Below are 6509 nucleotides of genomic sequence, written 5' to 3'. Positions count from 1 at the left end.
GCATGCGCGGGCGGGGACCGCGGCGCAAGCACGCGAGGCCCGGTCTGGGCCCCAGAGGGCGGAGCAGGTCGCCCCAGCCGCGTCTGTCTCTCGGCGACGTGTTTGGTGTTCGCGCGGTTGCATCTGTCCATTCCAGCCCCCCTCCGAGTTCAGGGTGCGGCGCGGCTTTAACCGGGCTCTGTGCCGTGTGGCGGGTGCTCCTTTGCTGGTCAGAAGTCCTAAATGTAGGCACGGTCAAGTCGTCCGTCGTTGTCTTGGGGGTCTCTGGAGTTGGGGGCTTGGGGAGTGCTGCAAATCATGCCCTTTCTTTCCCCCCAAGTAGGGGCCAAAGGAGACCCGGGCGACAAGCTGGCGGGCGACGGCGCCCGTGTAGTCCTGGCCAGGGCTGGGTCGGGGTGGGGGTGGGGGTGGGGTCAGCAGGCCGCCTTCCCCCGCCCCCGCGCCCCGCAGGCGCACGTCCTGGGGCTGCTTCTGCCTTATCTGCCTCAGTGCGCTGACCAGCCGGAGCCGGGCCCCACACTTCACTCACGGGGCACCCCTCTCGCTGCCACCGTCTTGGCCAAGTGTGGTCCGGAGCCAAATGTGGGGCCTTCTGCTTCCCCCGTTCTCTGTGGTGGTGAACGCAGCGTCCCTGAGGCTTCCTCCACCCCCCGCCCTGCCTGTCTCCGAGGGCACATCTTCCCCTCTGAGTGTCCCCGTGCTCAGAACTGGTCACCAGGCTGACCTCCAGCCAATGGAGCAGGGCGTCGCCTCAGATCCTGGCCTAGGGGGGGTCTGTGGTCATGTGGGCTCCAGTGTAGCCAGGAGCACCGCTCCGCTCGGCCACCGGCTCTCCCGCAGGCCCTGTGCTAATTCCTGCCCTTTCTGCCCAACTCCGTCCCTTCCAGCCCAAAGCACCCAGGGGACTTCTTGTCATCGCAGTCCTGGAAGTGACAGCAGACAGCAGAGCTGCAAGGCGGGCTTCTCGACGGTCTGCACGATCCCGCTGGGAACGGAGGCCGTGAGGATCCAGGCGAGGGGACGTTTAGAGCCCGTGGCACTCGGTGGTGAATCGGTTACTTGGAGGGCGGCCTGTGCTCGCCTGGAAGGCGGTGCCTGTGGAAGGTACGGTTTGGGTGGCGGCATTCAGGACCAAAGGGCAGGCCGGCTTCTCTGAGCCGCCCTGGGGCCTAAGGCAATGACATGACAATGCCGGGGCCCAAGGCTTGGGCCGAGAAGGCTGTTCCCATCATTGCGAAAGGACCGGCGACCTCCTAGGCGGCTGAGCTGGTGTCTTCCCAGATGAGGCACAGCGTCGCCCAGAGGGCAGCTGGACTCCACGGGACTGTGCGGGCCTCCTCGCCCCAGGTCCCCTCCTGAAAGCCAGGGCCCTGACTGGGATGGGGCCGGAGCCTTGGGAGGGAGCCCCGGAGAAGACACAGCCTGCCAGCATCCATGGCGACCGAACCGGGCGGAGACGGCCATCCCCCTGCTCCTGCCTCGCGCGAAGCCCCCGCAGTGACCTCGCGCGACCTGGCGGCTCTGCAAGCAGGTGCCAATTCCAGCCGCCCCACCTCCGCTGCCCCGCGTGCCTCCAGACCTGCAATTAGACTCAGATCCCAGCATGTCCCAGGGGGATCAGTGCAAACCCGATTTGGGAAAAGAAGGCTTACACATCAAAAGGTCGGCAACACTGCCAGTTGCACTGCGAGGAGGCCAGGGTGGGGCGGGTCCCGTGAGTCCTAGACCAGGGCGCCGTTGGAATTCAGCGTCTGCGCTCAGGAAGCTGGAAGCGCCCGCGGCTCGTCCTTGGCTGGGTGTCTGAAACCTGAGCCCAGCGATCGCCCACGCTGCCCGCCAGGCCCAGATGCTGGACGGGCCGTGGGGTGACGGCCGGGAGGGAGGCCCGCTCGCCCCGACTCCGCCCGAGGAGGGCCGGGGATGGCCCTCACGCCGGGGTCCTGGGACAGCTCCCAGGCGTCCTAAGTGGGGGAGAAAGGCAGGGACCCCGACGGGCGCAGCCGAGATGGACACAGAAGGGAGAGGCCGGAAAACCGGAAGGAAGTTAGAACCAGTAAATAACTCTAAGCTAATACCCAGAGGGCCAAGAGACAGTAAAGGAGGGAAACTATTAGACGACCTAAGTAAGAAATAGAAGAAATGAGGAAAATACTCACAGATAGAGAACAAAACGTTACTCGTCGGAGGATGCCCTGATGAATACTAAGCGAATGACGAAAGCCTGCCTGGGACAGATGATTTTCTAAGAAAAGAGTGCGGTTAACCATTATGACGGTGGGACGGGCCCCGAAGGGCTTGAAGACCGATGCGCACGAGCCACGCGGCCCACTCTTCAGAGCCACCCGTCCGGTCCACGGGTGTCCGCACGCGGGGAGCCGTGGCCGTGCTGCACGTAACGCTGTACGACGCGTTCCAGCCCGCGGACAGCCGAGGAAAATTCCCAGCTTTAAAATGTTCTTGAAAGATAGCGATATCAAAATTCCAAAACTGGCACCATAATTTCATGCCGTCTGGAATTATTCCCTACATGAGAAACACACGAAATGGAATTTTCAAAAAAAAGAAGCCAGTAACAAAAGTACGGCTTTTAAAATGCCATTTTCAGAAACCCTTTTTTTGAAAAGTACTAAATAAACTTTGGGTTAAAGACGAATTCATAGGGTAAATTATACAATACTTAGAATTTAACAACAATGAAATCTCTACAAGTAAAAATCGGGGGGGCACGTTGAAAACAGTATCAGAGACAGTTGTAGAGCTTTGAATATGTGTGTCTGGAACTAAGCGAGACTGAAAACATATCAACTAAGTGATCGGAATCTACAAAAATAGCACGGAATAAAATCCAAAGAGATAAAAAAGGAGGAAGAAAATAATAAACTCTGAAATCAAGACAGAGCAAAAACCAGTGAGACGGTGAGCGAAATCAGAGCTGGCTCCCTCGAGAGCCGATCTCGAGATCCACTGAGAAAAAGAGAGAAATGTCAAAATACAGGACAAAGCGGTGAATAACCGTAGCTCTGTGGCATTGTTTTAAACTAGGAGACATTTTTTTAAAAAGGCATCACCAATAAATTTGAAAACATAGAAAATTAACAATACTGAAATCGGGACAAGGAGAAAGAGAAAACCACAAGAGTTTAATAACTGTTTAAAAATTAAAGGAGTAACCAGACCTCTCTCCTACGAGGCACACGCACACGCGTGAATAACCGTAGCTCTGTGGCATTGTTTTAAACTAGGAGACATTTTTTTAAAAAGGCATCACCAATAAATTTGAAAACATAGAAAATTAACAATACTGAAATCGGGACAAGGAGAAAGAGAAAACCACAAGAGTTTAATAACTGTTTAAAAATTAAAGGAGTAACCAGACCTCTCTCCTACCACGCACGCGCACGCGCACGCACACGCACACACGCACACACGCAGTCCCCACGCCCCAAGCCCAGCAGGGTCACAGGGTGGACCTACCAAGCCCTCGGGAACTGATTCTCCATATGATGAGTAAGCTGTTCCAGAAAAAGAGAGAAAGTGGTTTTGGGAACTGGATGAAGGGACACAAAGTGGCATTCTCGTGTACGCCCACGCCACCCTGAACGAGCCCGATTCCGTCGGATCTTGGGAGCTAAGCAGGGTCGGGCCTGGTTAGTCCTTGGATGGGAGACCACCCAGGAAGACCAGGTGCTGTAGGACCAAAATTAAAAAAAAAAGAAGACATTCTCATGTATCTTCGGATAGCGTGACAGGTGACGTCGGCAGTCCCCAACCTTTTTGGTACCAGGGACCAGTGCTCCTATGAGAACCCGATGCCTGATGCCAGCGCTGGGGAGCGGCTGCCAATACGGATGAAGCTTCGCTCGCCCGCCTGCCGCTCCCCTCCTGCCGTGCGGCCCAGTTCCCAATGGGCCCTGGGCCAGTACCGGTCCTCGGCCCTGCGGGTCAGGGACCCAACTTACACTGAAATCCCAAAGTAAGCAACAGATGAACTATTAGTACCAGTCAGAGTTCAACATGGTGGCACAAAACAAGAGTCAACAGCAATCCTTTAAGTCGCTAAAAATAAAAACAGGAAAGGTGCCATTTTCAAAAAGAACAGAATTTATAAAATATTCAGGAATGAATCTTGAAACCCACAAGTCCTTTACCGGGGGGCCCTGAAATATCTCTCCAGGCCTTGACAGAGGCTGGAGTACTTGCTCTCCTCGGCCCGCTCGAGGGCGGAGCCGGCCTGCGGCTCAGGCCCGCGCTGCCAGACTACACGTGCCCGTCTGGGGCTCAAACTCCCAGGGCTTTGGAGGCCCGCAGGGGGCTCTGAGCGGCGGGGCGGGGCTCTGCTGGCGCTGTGGCCCCTCTGGGTCTCCCCTGGCTCCAGGTGGCCCTAGCTGCCCTGAGCTGCCCTGGCCCCTAGCACCAGCATCTGTGGGGTAGGCCCCGGCCCTCCCCTCCCCCAATCCGTGGTGCTGAGGCTGGGCCTTCCGCAAGGCTGTCCCTCCCATGCGGTCTTTGTGGCTCCGGGGCCAGGACGCCCTGGCCCCTCTCCCCTACACAGCCGGTCACGGGTCAGTGGGCCGCGTTGGTGTTCTCTGCTCAGCCCTCCATGGCCTGCGTTCCTGGGAGAGACACTGGGGTGGCGACCAGGCCTGCCTGGGTTCTTCCCAGCCCGTGGGGCCTGCAATGCCAAGGCGTGCTGCAGCTTGCCTGTCCGCGGCCTGGCTGAGCCAGGCCGCTTCCCACGTGCGTGCGTGCGTGCGCGCGTGTGTGTGTGATGGCGGGGGTGGGGGGCCTGGGCTGGACCTTGCAGAACTGGAGTCAGATCTTCCTGGGTCTGGAGAGCAGGGCTAAGAGACGTGACCTTCCGGGGGAACCGCTCCCTGGTGCTCAGCCGTCTGTCCCCTGGACTTGCCGTATGACACCAAGACAGTCACTACGTCTCCCTGGGACGCTGTGCCCAGTCATGCGTCCTGGACCCGGCAAGGGTCCCGTCCGGCACACCCTTGGTGAGGGCTCTCCCTGCCCCGGCTGGGGGACACAGTCTGACCGGGGCTCAGGGATGGTGTGTGAGGATGGGGGGCCCCGGGGACGTGGGGGGACAAGGGCTCCTCAGCGACTCATCCTGGGCCGCGGCAGCTGTGGACTGTCCGCGGTCAGCGGGGGCGGTGTCAGCCGTGTGAGCCCAGAGGGAGCAGCAGCAGGGGACAGCGGGGAAGGGGTGGCAGTGGTCGGGGGCATGTGACAAGGCGGGTGTCTGTAAAGGGACGAACAAGGGTGGGGTGGGTGAGGCAGGGGCTCCGTGGGGAGCTTGGGTTTATCCCGTGGGTGACAAGGAGCTATGGCGGAGTTTGGGGGTGGAGTAGGACTGGGGTGGGGTGCAAGTAAGGAGGTGCCGGCACCTGCACTCGGGGTAGACTGAGGGTTAAGAGGTTGGGCTGATGGGGGAGAGAGTAGAGAGGTCACTCCTGCCGGTTCGGCCCTAGCGGCTGGGGGGGTGTCTGGAAGAAGTGGGGTGTGTGGTGTTGAATGATGGGGCCTGTGGGTGGGACCAGGGGACGGTCCCGAGGAGTTAGACCAGGGAGAGACTGTGGGGGCCCCGGCACGAAGTGGGTGTCAGAGCTGGGGACTCCAGGAGGCCACCCCGGAGGGGGCATCAGGTCCCAAGGATAGAGAAGAGGCTGGGGGTGGTCCACGTGCCTGTAACTGTCCCCGGGAGGGGCGCGAAGCCCGCATGAATTTGCTTCCAGCGGCTGACGACCAGAAGTCTCTACCCCACCCCCGGAATCCATCTTAATGGCTCGACGCACAAGCAGTGACGGATGGTGGCTTTTGCTGTGGACTTATCTCCACGCAGAAAAATCTGGGACCCCCCCTTCGGGTCCAGTGGTGGGGGGTTTGTTAAGTGGGCGCTGGTCCAGCCTGAAGGATGGACAGTTCTACAGCCCAGCACCTCAGGCCTTTGCGGTGCCTGTGGGGGTGACACTCCCCTGCAGCCCGCCCAGCCTTGCTGGCCCTTGCAGACCTGGGTGAGGTCCCGGGCCCCCTGCAGGAAGGGAGGCGGGCATGTTCCCGCTGTGTTCCTGGAGGGTCCTCTCCTGTGCCCGCTTTGGCCCAGCTCACATCAGGGCACTGGCACCAGCAGGAGCCTTAAATGAATGAATGAGGCCCGGAGGCCGGCTGCAGGGGCAGAGGCCACAGCCCTGACACAGCTTCTGCGGCCTCCAGGCCCTCTCCACTTCCCACGCCTCCACCCGGCCACTCCCTGGGCCAACCTCTGCGCTTCTCAGGCCACACAGGTCACCTCCGGGGCGGTGCGCCTCTCTGCTCCTTCTCTAGGTTCTCAGCAGCACTGACCTCTGCCCCCGCCCCGGTGCAGACCAAGCCTGGGGACCTCCGAGTCACTCTGCTGGGGCCAGCCGCCCCGGGAACACAGCAGCGTTGGTCAGGAGGTGGGCACGGCGTCGTCACCGTCATCAGAGGGCCCCTTCCCGGGAGTGGGGGTGGTGGTGGGGCTG

General features: G+C 60.0%; 1 pseudogene; it reads left to right on the top strand.

The window, feature by feature from the left end:
- The first annotated feature begins 3577 nt into the window (after positions 1–3577).
- On the top strand, positions 3578–3696 carry LOC112473859 (annotated as a pseudogene).
- Positions 3697–6509: the final 2813 nt, after the last annotated feature.

This window comes from Pteropus alecto, unplaced genomic scaffold (genome assembly GCF_000325575.1).
Source record: "Pteropus alecto unplaced genomic scaffold, ASM32557v1 scaffold8, whole genome shotgun sequence".
Lineage (NCBI taxonomy): Eukaryota > Metazoa > Chordata > Mammalia > Chiroptera > Pteropodidae > Pteropus > Pteropus alecto.
This window is presented reverse-complemented; position numbering and strand designations above follow the sequence as displayed.